The sequence below is a fragment of the Gymnogyps californianus genome, chromosome 2 (genome assembly GCF_018139145.2).
Source record: "Gymnogyps californianus isolate 813 chromosome 2, ASM1813914v2, whole genome shotgun sequence".
NCBI classification, from domain to species: Eukaryota; Metazoa; Chordata; class Aves; order Accipitriformes; family Cathartidae; genus Gymnogyps; species Gymnogyps californianus.
In genome coordinates this window covers 8301993-8322182 of record NC_059472.1, presented here as the reverse complement: position 1 = coordinate 8322182, position 20190 = coordinate 8301993, and the positions used below count along the sequence as shown (strand labels likewise).

The window sequence follows — 20190 nt, the reverse complement described above, 5'->3', positions numbered from 1 at the left end:
CAGTCTAAAGGCAACCTGTGCTTTCCCACCCCGAAACTGTACGTTTGCCTTTGGTATTTGTGAATGTGTATCAGTGAATGCTAGCTGAACTTGTGCTAATAAAGATCAAATTTCATCACAGCAGATAGGTATGCCGTAGCCTTTATTCCAGAAACCCCAGTATTTTCAGCTAACAGCTTCATCCCGTTGTAGGTTGCAGACCTTTTCTTACAGACGCCACTCATGACCAGAGACCTAGTGTACTAGCTTATTTTTACTTCACTGCTAGCAACTAGAGTCACCGCACATCATTAAAGAGACTTGTCTGGCTGAACAGCTTCCAGAATTGCAATGAAGTAGTTATTTAATATCCTCAGACGAAAGGTACTATGCAAATAAAGAGCACTGTGTTGTACCAAAGAGAGTCCTCTGATTACCATCTCTTATTAGTCCAATAGAGGTAAATGGATTCTAGCCTGAATTTTTGCAATACAGTTCCCTGGATAAAGAGTCTTTAGTTTAAAATAAACCCTGCTAAACAAGCTATAGTCCACTTAGCTTGACAAATTTAAACAATTAACCTGCAGGAAGCCAAGTTTCTTTTTCATATTTGCAGGTCAGCTGCCTTGAGACAATGTCTGAAGTACAAATAGGCTTTCAGGGCCGGATTCTGATTTCATTCAGCATGGAGTAAATCAGGAATAATCCCTTTAGAGATTAGTAGGAGCGAGATCAGATTCAGGCTCTTGGAATTAAGCACAAACCATGTGCTTGCTGGGCTTATTCTAATTCTGCTAAGTACAAAGCAATTCTCCTTCACCATGTCCCTCTCTCATTCTGACTAAAGCACTCCGAGCTGAGGAGCAAAGGAAGTGCTGCTGATAACACTCAACAGAAGACGTTTTGTTATTGCAAAATATTTTTGCCTATGAAGTTATTAAATAAGCCTTGCAATTAAAAACAAACACACAAACAAAAAAAACCCCTTCAAATTACACAGGCAGAGCAAAGTTGTGTTTAAAGATCCCTCCTGACCCCCGAACCATGAAATGAACCACAGTAACCACCTTTTACAAGAAACCAACACATTTAATTACTTTGATTTACAGCATCTGTCTCTGGTTCTGGGTATATAACAAAGGGAAACATAAGCAGAGCTTTTGCCAGATGCATGTAACATCCTTAGGCAGCATCTCAACAGGAATTCCAGCATGGTTACAAATGAATGCAATGTCATCTGAAAGTCACTTGTGTCCTTCCCCTGCCACCGTCTCCTTTGAAAGGTCAGGCAATAAAAAGACAAACATGTCAGTGACTACCTTGCTTATTTTTATGTAAGATCAAAAACCAAGTCACCACCTTGATGAAACTGTGCATCATTGTGCAACTATACCAAAAGCACATAACTTTTGCCATTCGTCGTGCTTGTGGTACATCTTTGCACCAGTTTGAGTGTGCACCTAGAGAATCCTGGTGAAAGAGGCTAAGATATAAGCCTCCATCCTACTTAAATCAAGATACAAACCTCACAAGTGATGGGGAACTATGAAGTTACCCGCTGAGAAGGGTAGCATGAGCCTGCATAAATACTATTCTCATTTGATGTGGAGTAGTTTAGTCTCTCTGCCATAATGCTTACATCGTTTATGCCTCCCAAAATAGCCTACTGAGCAGACTGAAGGACACCTTTAAGTCTAGATGCCAGCTGTGTTGTTTTGTTCTGCACCTCCTGAAAAAAAAACAATTTTAACTCTCCCAACACACAAGTCACTCTGCAGGTTCCTGCTGCATGCCTTAAAGATCACTCATCAGGTTTGAAATTTTTTACCATGTACTGTTGACAAGGATAGCTTACCCCGTGGCCTTTGAGGAAGAAAAAAGTCTTGTAACAATCTCACTTCCCAACAACTTTGAACAGGAATTTAAAATTCAATAGGAACTATAAGTAGACTGTCAAGGGCTGTCACAGCTATGAAAGAATTTCCTTTGGGAAGGGGAGGATAACTTTGTAAGAAAGAAAATTTTATCTTTATTCACCTTCAGCTGGACTCTTGGACAGTGATGACTGATGGCTCTAAGAAAAGTACTCTGCTATACAGATTGAAGAGTCCTGTTGGCTTTGAATAAGGAAACTACCATCAACAATCCTGTTCATACAAGTGCCATGTGTTTTAAAGATTATGAGAAGTCACAAGCTTTGTAAGTCTCATTAAGCAGATGACAGCTTCAGCAATCGATTCGAACACACGTGCTGAGCAACATGCCTGTGCTGACTCACAGGGAAGCATGCTACCCACTCTGTCTCCGTGAGATATTTTGGTCTTGCCTTCAACAGTCTCCAGGTAATGAGCAGATCAAGCCCTAATGAGCTCATTAGATATGACAAGTCTATACTCAAGGTTACTGTGCACGACCCTATTCTCTCTTGGAGAAAGGTGAAACCGTCATGCAGCATTTGTTACTGATGGAAGAGAGGATTAAAACCAAAACACAGCGCTTGGTCCGAGATGCAGAAACACCCTAATTTCCTTGGAAGTCAATATTGTTGGTGCCAGCCAAAGCGATGCTACCATGTACCTGCTCAGGAGTAGCAATCAGCTCAGAAGAGAGCATGGCAGCTGGAAGGGGAGATCTGAAAGATTGATTCTGACAGCTATAGAAGCAAGAGGTTTTTTAATATTCAGAAAAGTGTCAGTGCCCTAATAACAGAATTTCAGTCTCTAAGAGCTACACTTGTCAAATGAAACCTGATTAGATACAAAAGTAAAAAAGGCATCCAGGCTTTGACAAATTCGGAACGGTTCCCTTTGTGGAGGTGAAGGACTGTGAAGGAGATGCTTTTCAAAACGAGCAAGTCTCGCCTGGTTTTACCCTCAACTTGACCCTCAGGCACCGATGGCAGAATGCCACATTCCACAATTTAAGCGAGGAGGATGCCAGCAGCGCAGGAGCAGGTGGCATCAGTTTCAATGGCACCAAGTTTCACCCTGCGAAAGAGCTGTCTTGCAAAGCCAGCTGGTTTCTTCCGAGTGGGAAGGGTTACACACCACCCTGGTAATCCCACCCTCGGTGTGTGCACCTCTGCCAAGCAAGCCTGAAGCTCCCATAGGAAGCGCAGCAGGTTGCCTCAGGGTCTCTTGTTCCACCTCCAGTCTGCTCCATGAGAAGCTCTTTACTGAGGACACACACCGATATCTTCTGCGTCTGCGTATCACAGCCAGTAAATTTCCGAGCAAGACAGTAGGGGCGTAAAATTTTTACTGGCAGACAACAGCCAGACTCATAATATTATTTTCCAAATTCAGAGACATGCCAAAAGTGTGGTTTGTGGCTCTGAGAGCAACCTCAGGGGAGAGTTACACCTTGATGAAATGCCTTTTTCCAAAATGAAGCTGTGCTGGTTTTTTTTTCATAAAGTACAGAGGACCTCTAAGTTTGCGTGTGGTAAGATAAATCAGGGAAATGACATTTTGAGCAAAGCTTCTTTAAGAATTCACACACACACACAAAAGAAGAAAAGTTGGGTTTGTGGGTCCCTGACAGCTCGCCTGAGGAGAATCTAAGGATTGCTTTCTGCTGCACTAACATCTAACTCTTGGTCAGGCTTGTTTCCACAGGACAACTGTCCTTTTTCCAAAATAATAACTTTAAATGGGGCAAACTTCTTAGGATTGTTTGTCAATTAGTGTGGTGACAGTCCCCACAGACAGGACTTAGGTATTTTAAGCCACAGGGACAAAGGGCTACTATCTAAACTGGGGTGGGGGAAGCTCTTCTCCAAGAAACAATAGAAGTAGTGACAGCACTGAGCACTTCTGGCTTAATCTGGTAAAACTTTAGCTTTATACAGTATTTTTCACCCAGAGCTTTTACAGGTAAAGGAAAAGTGTGTGTCCTCCTTTTAAGCCAGCAGACACAAAGCACAACAAACGAGCCCCTCTCCTACACCAGCAGCGGGTCAGGTGGCAGCAGAGGAAGAAATGAGCAGCCTCTTCTCCTGGTGCTCTGTGAGACAGAGACATCCCCCTCCGAATGAGCTGGGATGGTAATTCTAACCTATCGATTCTTTTCCATCCAAACCTCCCGTTTTTCCCTTATTTAAAAAAAAAAATCCCCAAATGAGTTGCAATTACATAGCAACATCCTCTGCCAATACTTACACTCAACTCAGTATCGACAAGAGACTCTCGCCTTGCAGAGAGGCAACTTATTCTAAACTCCTTTGTTTCACTGCTACTAGCAAATGTTTTAGCCACTTCTGCAATTACTGTATCACCTTGTATTTTTCAGCAACCTTGTATTTTTTCAACAGCCAGCATCCATCTCCTGCTCCTTCGCTCTTTGGCCTCACAACCACTTACGGAGCTGCTCAAGGCTTATTTCTGTTTGAAGGATTGGCCATTTTGCACAGCAGAGTTACAGTGCTTTTGGAGAAGCCCAGGTAGGGCACAAATCAGCATCTTAACTAGGCATTTACACCCAACTCTTGTTGGTGTAATTTAACTGTCTGAATTGTGAGCATTATGTCAAATCACAGCAACACTTGGAGGACCAATATATATATTGATTAATATTTTTTTTTTTCTGAAAACTTCCATGATTTTAAAGGACCATTAAAAAAAATAGAAGGAGGTGTCTCAATTTCTATCACATTTATTTCCTGTAACTTGAGTGAAATTCCCACTTGTAAGAGACCTCAATCACCCCATTTTTCCTCAGTCTGGAATATGCATCACAGTTCTTCGGTGTCCTCAAATATTTTACAGTGCACGTATCCTACAGGTGAATGAAACACTTCCAGTTTCTCAGGGGGCCAAAAAGCACCTGAATATTGCACACAACTGTGTATATAGTTAAACAAGTCCTATCAAACCTAATCTGGTTTCCTGGTGCAAAGTTTGTCTGTAATCAGTATGCTTTTTAATGGGTTTGCTTTGTTAGGTTGTCTCCCAGACTATGCATGCATCTCACTGCCCTAGCAAGCTAATGAAGTGGCCATTTGAGATGGCAGGACAGCTATGCTCCAGCATCCCTGCAGTTTTATCACACAGTTGTGTAGCTGCTGCTATTTCACACGTCCTGCTACCATGATACAGGCTTTTCCTCTGTCATTTCTGGTCTGAAGCAGTTTTTAATTTTGCATACCTATTTTTGCATATTTTTGCAATATTCACAGAAAATCTGCCGCGACAGCCACAGTGAGTCAATGACACTATATGTTCCTCTGTAAGGTCTCAGGAACCAGGCAAGCAAAAGCAGCGCACCAACAGCCACATGGAAAAAGCACCAAATTGCAAGATCCTTGCAGCACTACGGCAATAACCTCGCTGTAGTAGACAAAGCAGAAACATAGGTGATTTCTGTTGCATTTGCAGTGCTTTTGCACATCTCTGATGACTGCACTACTCAATGGAGTGGCAGACAGTGAATCACTAAAGCCAACGTCCCATCTCTAAAGCTCTTCTGACCATGCGGTTGAAGATTTCCTTTTACTTTCACGATTCAAAATCAAGCTGTTGGTCAAAAGGGCAACATTTATATCTTTACTGGAGTCTCCACACATTTTACAGGCTGAACTGAACCTCCAGGAAACCGAAATGCTGTCATTTACAGCTGGCAAGACTGGAGCAGAGAGCTGAGACAGGACAGGTCTTGGCTCTCCAAGCCGACTCCAGGTTCTCAGCCACAAGTATGTCCTCCCACCAGCACCCACTTGTCCTTGGATGTAAAGTTTAAGTGTCCCCGGCTCTCCTGATGTCTTGGTTCACTCTGACCTTGGCACGCAGAGAACAAAGCACGGCAGAGGCAGGGGAGTGGTGGGAGCTGCAGAAATAGTCTGTTCTCCTCTAGCAAAGAGCAGTTGTGGAAAAGGGACTGATGAGAAGAAGAACACATGCAAAAGAGGGACAAAAACCACAGAAGGGTACCAGAACAGCAGGACTGAAGGTCATTTCAGTGTCTGCTCAAGAAGGAGAGAAATGGAGATGAAACAAGGACAAGTCACCCTGAAGCTCCGAAGAAGCTCTGAGTATCTCACACACACTTTGCCCAGGCACTCCCCGTGAATCCATCACAGATTCCCCACTTACACGGGTAAGCCACACCATAGGCATCTCTGGCAGCCCAAAAGAAAGGAGCTGCCTTTTGCCAAATTTACAAAGCATCCCCCCACTACCCTTCCAAACTGTTTTCCTCCTCTTAGCACCATAAAAGAGGATGTTGATTTCCATGTGATATTTTATAAGAGCCAGTTTACATTTGAATATTGCCTTCCTAGGCAAGAGAAGTTTTTGCAAGGGTCTGTTTAACTATTAACCTTTTAGAAAGGCCAATGCAATTTTTCCTTGCATTTCTGTGTTGCCATTACAGCATAATCTCCAGAGCATGAGAGATAACTTCATCATAACTTGCATAACTTCATTGCAAAGGTTATGGCATTCTCAGCTGCTGAACTGTATGTGCCTCCATGTCCTGTCTGCAAACTCAGTATCTACCTGCTTTGTGTTTCCACTGGTGCTACTGCTTGAACACCTAGAGATATTAGGTAGCCCTCAGCATTAACATTTGAAGTTTGATGCTGCACTTTTGTTAACGGGATACAGGGCAAGCAAAAGTTCATTTTTACTTTTCAGGGTGAATTTTTAGGCTAGAATGAAGCCGTTTGGGAAAAGCAGCAGATCTGTTTGTAAGATGCAGAGTGAAGCCACAGGAGACCTGATCATACAGTCATAGCTTCTCAACAAGAGCAAATTTTATCTGAAGTGGAAAAGCAGAGGATGTGGGAGCAGGAAAGAGAAGAGAGAGATCAAGAAGGAAGATTTCTAATTCTTCTAATAAGCATTAGATCGAGAAGCAGAAGAGATCCTTTCTTTACTTGAAATGCACGGAGTTGCCCCTGAAGAGAAAAGCTGGGTGAACCTTCTGAAGAAAAACAATTTCAATACAAAAATAGTTTCAAAGAGACAAGAAACAAAAGCCCAACTTCAGGTATAATATCAGTATTGCCATTGGCCGACATAAACAGTGTCGATGCAGGTCACATCAAATTCAGAGGAACCATTCTGACATTTCTGAAGGCAAACTTTCTTCTTGGCTCTTTCAAAACGAGTAATTTTGGCTACCTGAGAGTTTGAAATGGTCCTGGAATTAAGATTAAGTAAATAAAAAAGCAAGAATGCCTCATTTGATCAAAACCATAATTATCTTGACCTGCCTTTATTTAATTAAGGTTTGCTTCGATCCAATGTAAACTAGTATTTTTCTCAGTTTTGTCACCAAGAAATCTGAGTCAGATCATCAGCACAAACTGATTTAAATCAAGATCTAGTAAGAGAAAGCATTATATGCATGGAGCAATAGTGTTAGCAGCTAAAATCTCGCACTAATGCAGGCTGCAGCTTGTATACCTTCCCAAGGGCAGGTCATGTAAAAGGCATCACCATATCCCATCAGAATAAAGGAATTTAAGATATAGGCATGGATGTCCTTATCGCACCCTGACAGCTTCAGATGCACTGTAGGATGTCATAAAGGAGACAAATACTGTGAGGTCAGCTCCGATTCAGTTGCAGGTAGCTCTATATCATGTTCTTTACATATGACTTGGTAGAAGTCTCATGATGAAGTAACACAGGTCTCTGGTTCAAGACTAATCCCAAAGGACTGTCTGTAGGACTCAAAACAGTGTGTTTCAATCCAAATGTTCAGATGACATCTTCCAATTTGATCTATGGTTTTGCATACTAGGATGTAAGCAGGTACCTTAAAAAAAAAAAAGTCCAAATCTGGCCACATGTAGTGTGGACTGAATTTAAGCTGGAGATAGGGAACCTGATTCCTACCTAAAAAAACTGGAGGTGATGCCTTATGCTTCTGTGGCAGGGTCATATTAACTGAGCTGGCAGATTTGATAGAATTAATTTCTTTGTTGAGCTGGTACAGCACTGTGATGTGTCAGCACACACAGCATTTCAGATAAGTAAGATTAAGTCATGGATTGAAGATCCAGCCTCCAGAAATAATGTAGTGTCATTTAAAAGGAACAACCTTTGTTTTGTGTTGGTGTACCACAGCTAAAAAAAAAACCTAAAAAATCCACCGATCCTGGGAAAATGTCAGTAGCAATTATCTAGTCCAGAGACATTTTAAAATTGCATCCAATCTAATACCTCGGCTTCACTGTGCCGGGTTTTGCTCTGCAGAATGATCCTCCAAAGGGATGGATAAGGACTGATCCGGCTTGGGGGAGTTTTAGGGATATCCAGAGTATGTGTGGTCACCTCCACGCCAGCAGCAGTCCTGTGTCAGGCACCAGCAAGGTGGGGAAGGTCAAGTTTGGACCCTGTGGGCTCCAACCACAGCCACTCACTCCTTCACTCAAACCCCTTGGGGCGGAAAGCTACAGAGGGCTGAGCCTGGATCGAATACTGCCTCTGGGAGAGAGGACTTCCAAAGAAATGGAAAAGCTACTACAAAAAACAAAGGCTCTATTGAGATGATGTCCTCAGAGCAAGAAAGCTACACTTCAAACATTTGTCACCAGATGCAGGGTACAACCATTTACGTTGTGCCTCTTTTGCACTCTGCGATACCTCGTGATCAGCCGATAGCAACAGCTGTGGTTTTATGAGGTTTACAGATTTCCTGAAATAATACACCCCCTCTCTGCCCAAGGGCTTTGTCGTCTCATATGCAGGGCACAAGTCTTCTTCTTCCAGAGGAAAGACGCGCACGTCAGTCCAAATGAAGCAACTTAATCGAGAGCACTTCAAAGCGCAGCAGAGCCAGGAACGAATTGCTTTCCACCCTCCTTTCCCCCCAGAATTGCATTTTAACAATTACTACAGTCTTTCCAATTGACGACATCCCTAATCTTAACTCACGCTTCAGAGCAAACTTCTACCGATGTTATTGCGAGTTTCTTTTAAAAAGAGCTCCCTGTCCCCCAAGGCCCCCCATTTTCCACACTCCATGGCTATTTCACAGCTACGGGTATTGTACAGCCCTGACTTACAGGAGCTTTTCAAAGCCGTATATGACATTTTCCACAAAGTGACTTGGGTTTGCTACCTACAAACCGCAGCATGGGACGCTCAGCACCAGTGGAAAGAGGAGGCTGGGGTAAGAGTGGGAAAGGTGACCAGAAGGGTGACAGCAGTTCCTCTGTGGCTGCTGTTAATGAGTGCCAGGGTGGCCCAGAGCCCTTATCAGAACAAGAGCCGTCACATGAGGTAGGAGACCACTCCTCTGTAATGAACTTACCTCCTAAATAGAGGCCACTTATGTTGATAACATTATCTATTTCATAAGTTAAAGATTAGTGCCCAGAAAGCACATCTAGCTCCCACAGGGTCAATTCAGTTGCCAAACACAGGTTTCAGATGCCATCAGAGATGCCCTAGACATCAAAGCCACCTTCCTGGGGTCTCAAATATGACACAAGGAGTCAGAGACTCACACAGGCACTCTGGCAATGAGAGCAATACAAACAATTACAACAGCGATGTGTCTGCAAATTTGCGTCTCTTGCATCAGTCATAGTGCTCAAGAAACATCTATATGGGACAAGGAAGTTTTTCACTGTTTTAAATAATTCCACTCTGAGTTGTAAGCTGACAGATAGTCTTAAAGATACAGTTAGGCAAGACTATATACTGCAGAGAGGGGCAAAGGTATCTCTGCCGTACTTTGCCTTATTCGGTGGAGTTTACGCCCACGTTTTAACTTATATCTATAATCTCAGATCAGTCAAAAATGCAGCTGCTTCTCTTCTCCTTGCAAGCTTGTTTGTACGCAGGCTATTTAGCAAATATTTTATAGCAATATTTATATCAAAATTATTAGTACAAAGCTAGCCGAGCTTGCACTGAAAGGTTTCATGAGAGTATCTTGGAAGAGGGGCTGGCTATCAAAAATAATTCTTCCACTTAAGAAGTGCTCCTTGGTGAAAACAAATAGCTTCTGGATGCCCAGGTTACAGTCATGTTCTATGCCAGCATTGTATTGCCTTTGAAAAAAAAAAAAGAAAAAAGTGTGTTGCAAGGGAAAGACAAGGACAGGAAGGAAGAAATTTATCTCCTACTTCACCAATTCATCTATCTACAGAGGAGTGCTCTTTCAGATGAGACACCGATAGTCCTATGCTGCCTTCTGCAAAGTATAGAATATACAGAAGATACAGAAAATTAATTAAGTCTGGTATGAGAAAGAAAAAAGTTAAAGTAACTCTACATGTAGCGTCTGACAGTGTTGAAACGAGACAAAAAATGCATCCTTATTCAGAGTTCCCTCAGCGAGTGCCATGAAAAACTCCACCAGGTGGTGGGATCAACAGCACTTGAAATATGCTGTGGAGCTGGATTTGCTCTTACTCCTTTGCTTTTAAAAGCACATTTCTGCTTCGCCACACTTTTGAAAATACTTCTAAAAGAAGCTCCTAATAAAAATGTATTACTACTATCATTTAACAGCAGCATTTCCAATGCACTTTGCATAAAAGATGCTGTTATATCCTGGAAGATGGAACCGCCATCTGCATGACCCTAATTTCCCCTCAAATTACTCCCGGTTTTACATAAACAAAACAGCAAATTGATGAGCAGATACAAAGTCTTAAATAAAAAGATGTTTAGTTTTAAAAGCTACCTTCCTCAATTGAGATGCCATCACCATTATTAATATCATCAAGTTTGGAAGAAAAACTGCAAATAAGGCTGCAAGTTCCTTTCTGGCCGGGATGTGTGAAAAATTCATACAAACGGGGCAACTTGCTGTCTCCACTGCACGATCAGGCTGTGCACCGAGTGAGCCAAAAGAATAAGGAGCTGGATTTTTCTCTTCTTTTGCTCTTTCAGAGACTATGCTCTTACATGCTACTAGGAGAAAGGTAAAATAAATGTATATTAGACGGAAGTGTACTTTAAAAATTTAGTGGTAGCTTTAAAGCTGGTTTGGCAGGACCATAGTCCAGGACCTTGTTGAGGCACAGGATTTAAACCTGCTGCCGCTGAAATGTTACCCCACAGCAGCACCAAAAATAGAGTAAATGAAGTGAAAATTTGGCAGAGGAACAGAACGCCAAGTTCACCATAGACCTACGCTGGGGTTTTGTTGTTTCCAGGATCATCAACAAAACAAGTGCCTTTAACTAATAAACAAATTTATCTTTTTATTCACATCCAACCGTTCCCTTCTCCACCCCTAGTCACTGCCTGAACATGCATTCAAACAGATTAAAAACTGTCAGGTTCTCAGAAGAGCCCAAAAAGGACCACAAGCACAGCTGTGCCCTGCAGATAACCATCGTGCTGGTGCCAAAAGCAGCAAAGAGGACCCGGGGCAAACCCCAACTTCTTCTAACATGAGAGCAGCTTTGTCGAGGCGTTAGGAACAGTGGGCAGAGCACTGCCAGCTTTGGATCAAGCCATAAAAATTGAGGAGGGGTGAACACATCGGCTGCAGAAGGCACTGGCTGGCATGCATGGCATGGGACGCTATGGATGTAGCAATCCAAATATTTCCAAGCAGATGCTTCTCACAGAGCTACCCCTCCAGCTAAAGCCGTGTAAATAATATACAGGAGGAGTGTGCTGCTAATTGAGTATCTTCCGAACTGCCAAGAGGCAGGAAGACTCCAGTTAAAGGTGACTCTTCATTTTAACTTATGTCACTGAAGAGCACCAACGTAAATGAACTCCTGAGGACAAGATCAAAGTAGAATAGGGACTTTCTTTTTTATATCCTTGAATTTCCTGTCCCTTTTCCACACTGAAATTTAATTTCCTTTTCAAAGAGAGCTTTTGGAGCTTATGAAAATTGACCCAAAAGATTACAAGGGCTTTGTCACCCTTCCAATCTCTCTGAAAGATCCATAATTAAGGGAGTTTTTTCCTTTAACATGTGTGCCAGCAGGCAAATATATAATTCAGACTTACAATTATATAGACAATGAGTTATTTCAGTGTATTGGATACATACAAGCCCAACCGTTACAAAGAGTTGAAAAATCTTGTGTGTCTCGTACGAGTAAATACGCATCAAGGCATTTTTTTACTGGTTTGTTTTCATTTATGCCAAGACTAAAAGCAATCACAGTAAGTACCTGGGATTTTTTTTTTTGCTATAGAAATAAATATATCGAGTGTAGTAAAAACACACCCAACAACCAAACTGCTGACCTCGAAGATTAGTTATTTATACTCCACTGGAAATTAATTCTGCAAGCAGAGATGTGCGAGCAGGTACCTAAGACAGCTAGTCTGCTTTTTTTCCCACTAACGGAGTAATACTGGCTTTCCTCTCTCGCCGCACAGCCTACCCAAGGGGAAAAAAAAAAAACAAATACAACAGAAAAAATCAGGGTGCAGGACTCCGCCAGGCTGGTCCCTCCCGCTGCTCCCCGCCTGCCAGCGCCCACCCTGCAGCAAGAGCGGCTCCGCCGCGCGGGGCACGGGGCAGGACCGGTCCCCCGTGGACCGGGGGATGCCGTGGGGCAGTCTGCGGGAAGGCGTCCCCCCGCCGCCGCCGCCGCCGCTGCCGGTCCGCCGAGCGCACGGCGCTGCACGGGCATCGCCCGAAGGTGCGCCTTGCTCCGGAGCCCACCTCGGCACCCGCAGCCTCCCCTCTGCCCGCCTCCACCGGGGAAATCCCGGCTGGATGGAACGAAGCCTCCCCGCTCCGGAGTGCCGGGGCACCCGCCGGTGGATGCTGCAAGCTCCGCCAGGGCCGGGGCCACCCCCTGCTTCTAAATAACAATAATAATAATTTAAAAAAAAAAAAAAAACAAACACAACAACTTAACAGCCGAATGAGGAGCTGGAAGGGAGGGGGAGGCTCCTGCCGCGCCTTTTGCAGCAGGGGGGAGCGGGAGGATTCGCCGGTAAGCGGGGAGGAAGGCGGAGGAGGAGGAGGGCGGCGGGGGGGCGGGGGGGTCCCGCGGTACTCACGGCGGGGCGCGGGGGGCCGGCGGGCCGCCAAGCCCCATGGCCAGGGAAGGGCGGGCGGGCGGTCGCTCGCTGCTGCTGCTGCTGCTGCTGCTGCTGCTGCTGCTGCTGCTGCCTCGCTGTCTGCCTGCGCTGCCCGCGGAGCCTCTCCGGGCGCCCCGTCCCTCCCCTTCCCTCCCCGGCAGGGCTTCCTGCCCGCTCATATAGCGCGCCCCCAGCCACGTGGACGGCGCCGGGGGCCCCCGGCGACTCCTCCTCGGAGCCGGGCAGGGCGGTGCCGGGGCTCCCCCCCCCCCCGGTGTCCCCCCCCTTCCCTTCCCTCCCACCCCCACCAGGCCGCTGAGCGGGGCTGCGCCCCCGCGGGGGTCTGCGCGGCGGAGAGGTGCGCGCCGCGCCCGTCGGGGCTGCGGCCGTCCGCGGGGGACGAGGCGTGGGCTGGGGGGGGGGGGGGGGGGGGGGGGGGGGGGGGGGGGGGGCTCACGGCCGCCAACCCCAACTTCCCCCCTGAGCGGCGCCGGGATGAAATCCCTGCTCCCGACGATGACCTCCCTAGAGGGTCACCCCCCAGAGGTACCTGTGTTCTCGCCCCTACCCCGAAACTCCCGTAGCTGAAATTGGGCTGTGTGGATCCCAAAGGTGGTCACAGCAGGGGGAGTGAAAAGAAATGCCACGCTTCTCGGAGGAGAAAACGTACGTTGCATCATTAATACTAACAAAAAATAGCACATAGTAAATAATATCTTCTTTCGGTCCAGTGTCAGACATTTTTAAGGTGACTATAAAACATTGTAGAATTAAAAAGAATACAGCATCATTAAAGAATCCCCCAGGCAGATACATTCAACCGATAAAGTATCTGCTAAAACTATTTAACAACATAATGCTGGCTTTTTTAGTGTCGATGTGTAAAGACTGGAGCCAAGACAAGGAGTGGGCAGGTTATAGCACCTCCAAAGAAGCAAATGAGCTCTCTGGTCTTCTCTCCAGCCCCCCCCCATAGGCAGTGTAACAGGCACAGTGAACATCCACGGCACATGTCAGAGTGGAGAACGTATTCCTGAGCTGTGAAAAACATGTTCCTTAAGGCTGGACAGCCGGTGCGTAACTCCCTTTGTGAAGCGAATGAGTTTATAGGTTATTAATCTACTTACTGAAACTGCCCACGTTGTTGGTTTGTTACATCCAGCACGACATACTTCCACTGGAAACTGTAACGTGCTACATAGGAGTTGTAAGTTGTCAATCATCACTAAGCTTGTTTCCATAGAGTTATATTAGTAAAAGCTTAAGTGTGAATTTAGACCGGTGTCACATCGTGTACCGTGCTGTGCAGATATTTGCATTCGGGTGTGAGTACCTGTGACAGGTTAAGCTTTCTGCTTCGGAGCATAAGCCCATACAAAACCTTCAAGGGTTTCACCCCACCACTGAATCCTGCCCCTGGATACTGTAGAGCAACATAGTATTATATCCTTCATAAACAGGGCTTGGAAGGGATTTAATCTAAAGCAATGAGGGTAAAAAAACCCTAGTCGTCTTTTTTAAGGAATGTATCAACACAAGGAATTACTGTGTGGGGGAAACAGTGTATTAAATAGCTCTTCACTGCTTTTTCCCAGGAGTTGCTTGCCACGTTGCTGGAGGTGGGATAGAGCCTTTGAGGGGCTCCGATTTGATCACCTGTGACAGTTTCTGTAACCCTCTCCACTTGATGCTCTCATACCTTCAGGCAAATTAGTTGAATTTGCTGCTTCATTTCCTTCCTGATGATTGAGGGTGAGTGGGTCTGTTTATGAAAAAAATCACTGGGGAACAGCTCAGCAGCAAAAAGGCTGTGCATCAGGTTTGGAGATCTCTCCCAAGCGTTTCTAAGGTGATGGAGGGAGTGAGAGGGTGATGAGGGCTCTGAAGAATATTCAAGGAAAGCAACAGTGCCTGGGGAAGGAAGAGTTGGAGCACTCTGCATTTCACTACCTGTTGTACCACACCTGGTCTGTCCGTGAGTTTAACAGAGAAAAAGATTAATTCTAGCAAAACAGGTGATTTCTCATCATACAGTATATAAAATTTTACTACTGTGTCTACAGGTTGTATCAAGGAAAGCACCCTACAGTCAAGAGTGCCCTAATTAATGATTGTTAATCAAGATGACACTAGAACAGGTTGCCCAGAGAAGTCGTGGATGCCCCATCCCTGGAAGCGTTCAAGGCCAGGTTGGATGAGGCTTTGAGCAACCTGATCTAGCGGAAGGTGTCCCTGCCCATGGCAGGGGGGTTGGAACTGCATGATCTTTAAGGTCCCTTCCAACCCAAACCATTCTATGATTCTATGACTCTATGACTGAAGAAAGGGAGCAGAGGATAACATGAAGTTTTCTCTGCTTTCTCAGTCCTATCTCTGCATCATTCCTCTAGAGTACGCAAGGGGAAAGACGTGGTGCACCCCTCTGAGCAGCCACACCAGCTTTGGTTACAAGTTGCAAGGAGGAGATATGGAAGAGAGCTCTGCAGTGGCTGGTTTTGGTCAGAAAAGCTCCTTTCTGTAGAGCAAGGCAGAATAGGAGGGTGCTTGCCCCGGGGGTGCCTCGGGGAGGCGTGACACAGCAATACAGGTGGAGCATGGAGAAGTTCCTCAGGTCTCTGCCAGTGCTTGGCTGAGCCAGGAACAGAGAAGACCAAATCCTCCCGAAACAGCAAGTGTGGAGCCTATTTCTCTTTGTTGCACCAGTTAACCAGTTACACTCGGTTAACTCCTTTGGATGCTCTCAACTTCACCGATGCACCCCAATGAGCGTGCAGGTAGCAAGTGCTCTCCAATAATGCCATAGTGATGACAGCAGGGTCCAACCTGGACGGTTGGATCTGCTCCCCTTTATACTGTAGCATTTCCCTAGCAAGTGTCATTTAGATGTTTTTGGGAAAGAATCCAGGATTTGTTTTACAGACAGTATTTCCTCAACAGCTCAGTGAATATGAAATAGTTTGAACTAACCATGCAAATCTCGCTTGTCTTCTTATGTAGAGAAATGATATCTATTCTAAACTCTGGGCCAGGGCTTTCAGCTGCTGATGGGGAATAGCTATGCAGACATCAAAGGAGCTGTATCAGCTTTCACCAAGTGGGGATCCAGCCCTTTATTCATATTTTAAAATTCAGAAACTGTGTCTAAGTAAAGTATTTTCCTCTGTATTTTTAAGTAGCCAGTATTTTATTTTATGGTTGTTCCCTCAGTGGTAGGATTGTTTCTCATAGTCAATGTTTAAAGACCCTTCAAGGCTGAAGGAATTAAAAATGAATAATTTAAAGCTGGGTTACGATGCAGAATTTTTAACATATATTTTACAGGCCATGTAGAACAATTTTTTTTTGTCTTGTCAGTAGATGTTTTACAAACATGCTGTGCTGGAACCAAAACCCTTTTTTTATTTAAGACTCAGATTTGAGCCCTCCTGTGCATCGACACAGCGGCGTGCTGGAGTCTACAAGCCATAACAAGGAAATCATTATCACCGGCACTGATCAGAAAAGAGGAGGAATGAAGCAATATCACTGTTTTTTCCTCTTACACACACTGGTAAACCAGATGTGGGCAGAACGGTGGCTCTCCCATCTCAGAAAGCCTCATCCCAAGGTAGAGACAGAGGAGCTGTAATTTGTTTAACCTAAAGCTATGAAAGGACTGGACCCAGGTGGCATTGGAGAAGGAGGCATGAGACGGTGATGCTCACAACATGTTGGCTTTTGGCTATTTTTTGATGGTTGGCTGGAGTATTTTTTTGCCAATTTCCTGTTAACTTCGTAAACAATGCAGTGCTAGAACACCGGCTTAGTCACTCTTGGCAGTTTTAATAGGCGATGCTGGTTGCTGGTAAGTAACCAATGATTCACCTTTTATGGATTTCATTTCTTGTCCCTTCCTAACTCCTGGCAACAGCAAAGGGAGGAGGCACCTACTCTGCGGATGTTCAAAATCGGCCTGGGTTTCAGCCTTACGGACTGGTTTCCACACTCTTCCTTGTTTTCCTGGATTGTCCAGCTTTTCATTTCTGTTTTATATTTACTCCAGATTTGCAATTAAAAAGAAGTAGTTTTGATTATTTTAAAAGCTCTTTGGGCCCAGAACCAATTTCAAGTATTTTAGCAAGACGTAAGGTTAGGCACCACACTGGGAGAGTGCAGATTCGGGCTTGCGTTTGCTCTCCCCTCATTTGCTCTCCCTTCAGTAGGTAATCTGTCATCTTTCAAACAAGCCAATTGCCATTGTGTCTAGGCCAAGAAGAAGAAGTTAAAATAGAAAATCAGCATTTGGTGTGTACGCAGTTGCCAAAAAGCTATTTCTCCTTGCCTGTGTAAATAAATTGTCATTCAGAAATGGTTGGCTTGCTCTAAAAGATGTGCTAAGTGCTACCGCTGCACCATGCTCCCAACGGGAGGAAAAGGGAGAGGATTCAGGAGTGTGGCCAACTAATGCCCCGTCCCCAGCTTCCCCACCAGTTCTGTCGAAGGGGACCATTCTTTGCGCAGGCTGAAATATCGTTGGATAATTGCTGTCTCAATTAACGTAGCAGGGGTGATTACTGACCTTCTGTCCTCAGTCCAGGACCAAGCTCCATACAGGTGGATCCCTTTACAAGGCAAAGTGATTTACTGGTAAATCTATGTATTTTTATATGTAGCTAATAATTTGTGTTTATTATATGTTGTACAGAGACCCACCTATTGATTGGCATGACTAGCTGTGAAAGAGATTAAATACTTCCAACGAAACTTTATAAATGTGAAACTAAGAATATTGACCACAAATGGACTCTACACAGTTTGTTTATTCTGATTCGTAACAGAGACAGATGGTCTACATATCTCTTACCTCCACAGAAGAGATAAAAGGCATTCTGTTTTTGAATGTGTAAGAGACACCGCCCTTATTTTACATAACTTGCTATTGTAGCACATTATACATAGTGAAAACAAACTTTATAATGCTATCGGATGGCAATTGACTTTCCCATAATTGACAGACAGTTTTCTCTCATCTGGTTTTGTCTTCTTGGCTTTTTTTTTTTTGCAAACAACACCCTGTACTTGTGACAGATGTCGCAGAACTGTGATAGTCTCCCCTGATGCAAAGCCTACTAAAGGCAACTGGTAAGAGCTCAGAGGTTTAAAATGGGCTTTTAGCTCACATCCTCAGCCTCCATACTTCACAGAATCATACTCTGGCATAGAGGTGCGTTAAAAGCAAAGAGAAAAGAAACAAAAAAGCATCCAACATCCTTCCCTGCTTGCTCTTGGAGTTCAAATGGCGAGGAGGTGCAAGAGCTCAGTGGTACTGACATATGGCTGGTGCTCTCAGCATCTGCTTCGCAGCACCTAGGTGCAGGACCACATCTGAGAAGACAGCTTTCACATCAGAGCGGGATTTCTTTTGAGGCCAAACTATTACACAGAGACATGTTTTTAGCTTCTAGGACTCATTAGTGCTGTATACGAGAGCGTTGGCTGGGGGTGAAGGTGCACAACCTGCTCTCAGTAAATACCTGAGAAAGTCAGAAAAACCTTTTTCAGTATTGCAGCACATAAAAACACACAGTAAACACCAAAAGCTTGATTTGCAGAAATATTCAGCAAATGTGGAGCTCAAGCAAACTCACATACAAAACAATCTGAGTTATGAAATACTTCTTTGCTTTTGCACTCTTAGATAAATGCAATTTTTGCTATAAGGATAATATAAAGCCTGGGAGGAATAATAAACACTAAATAAGAATAAAACACTGTGAGGATATTAAAATAGATAAAACCATAGTACCTCTGTCAGGATACTGGAAGTTAAATTCATGTAGGAACATTCATCAGCCATCAGTAATTTGCTGCAGAACAAAGAAATGGCATAAGCACATGTCGTGGTTTAGGCCCAGCCGGCAACAAAGCACCACGCGGCCGCTCGCTCACTCCTTTCCCCCGCCGGGATGGGGAGGAGAAAATACAACAAAAAGGCTCCTGAGTCGAGACCAGGACAGGGAGGGATCGCTCACCAATTATGGTCCCAGGCAAAACAGACTCGACTTGGGGGAAAAAAAAAAGAAATCAATTTAATTTGTTACCAACCAAATCAGAGTAGGATAATGAGAAATAGAACCATATCTTAGAAACACACCTCCCTCCCATCCCTCCATTCTTTCCCGGCTCAGCTTTGCTCCCAATTCTTCTACCTCCTCCCCTCCAGTGGCACAGGGGGATGGGGAATGGGGGTTGCGGTCAGTTCATCACACATTGTCTCTGCCGCTCCTTCCTCCTCAGGAGGAGGACTCCTCACACTCTTCCCCTGCTCCAGCATGGGGTCCCTTCCACGGGGGTCAGCCCTCCATGAGCTTCTCCAATGCGAGTCCTTTCCACGGGCTGCAGTCCTCCACGAACTGCTCCAGCGTGGGCTTTCCCACAGAGTCATGGCCTTTTCCAGGCCCAGCCACCTGCTCCGGCGTGGGGTCCTCCATGGGCTGCAGGGGAATCTCTGCTCCACCACACCTCCTCCCCCTCCTTCTTCACTGACCTCAATGTCTGCATGGTTGTTTCTCTCACATCCCACTCCCCTCTTCGCTGCAGGTTTTTCAGCAGTCTTTTCCCCTTCTTAAATATGCTATCACAGAGGCGCTGCCACCGTCACTGATGGGCTCGGCCTTGGCCAGAGGCGGGTCCATCTTGGAGCCGGGGAAGCTTCTAGCAGCTTCTCACAGGAGCCATCCCTGTAGACCCTCCTGCGCTACACAAACCCCCGCCACACAAACCCAACACAGCACATAAAATAAGGATAAAGGTAAGTAACTATATGGCAAAGAGAGACAGATACAGCATAATTTTTAGGTGTTTCGTACACATGTAGCATGTTCAATCTCCCCAACATAAATGACCCTTCTTGGCAGTTCAGGTGTCACCTACAGAAAGTCAGAGCAGTGGAATTCACCTGATCTACCTTCGTGCATCTTGATCCCATAGTGCCCCGAGTACCATCTATTCCCAGCTGCTTCAGCTGAAAATCCTCAGCTTTTCCCAAGCAAAGACTTGAAAATGTGTGCATTAACTGATTGTGAAGTTAGCATCATTTCATTTTATTTCATTTCAGCTGTCCTCCAGGATAGTCAGGAATAAACTGGAAGGTGAATTAGACTTCGACTCAGAAAACAAACATTGTTGATTAGGTTGAAGTGTCTATTAGGCTTGCGTTTGAGTTTCCAGCCCACAAGAAGAATGGCAAGCAAAGCCTGTTAAAGAA

At 44.8% G+C, this 20190-nt stretch overlaps 1 protein-coding gene across 1 annotated transcript in view; it reads right to left on the bottom strand.

Moving 5' to 3' along the window:
* The window catches only part of ST3GAL1 (ST3 beta-galactoside alpha-2,3-sialyltransferase 1), an 81129-nt gene extending 68107 nt beyond the window's left edge, over nucleotides 1–13022 (bottom strand). Inside the window, exon 1 of the mRNA XM_050915884.1 lies at nucleotides 12924–13022. The gene's annotated coding sequence lies outside the window, so the exon portion shown is untranslated. The remainder of the gene's footprint in view (nucleotides 1–12923) is intronic.
* Nucleotides 13023–20190: the final 7168 nt, after the last annotated feature.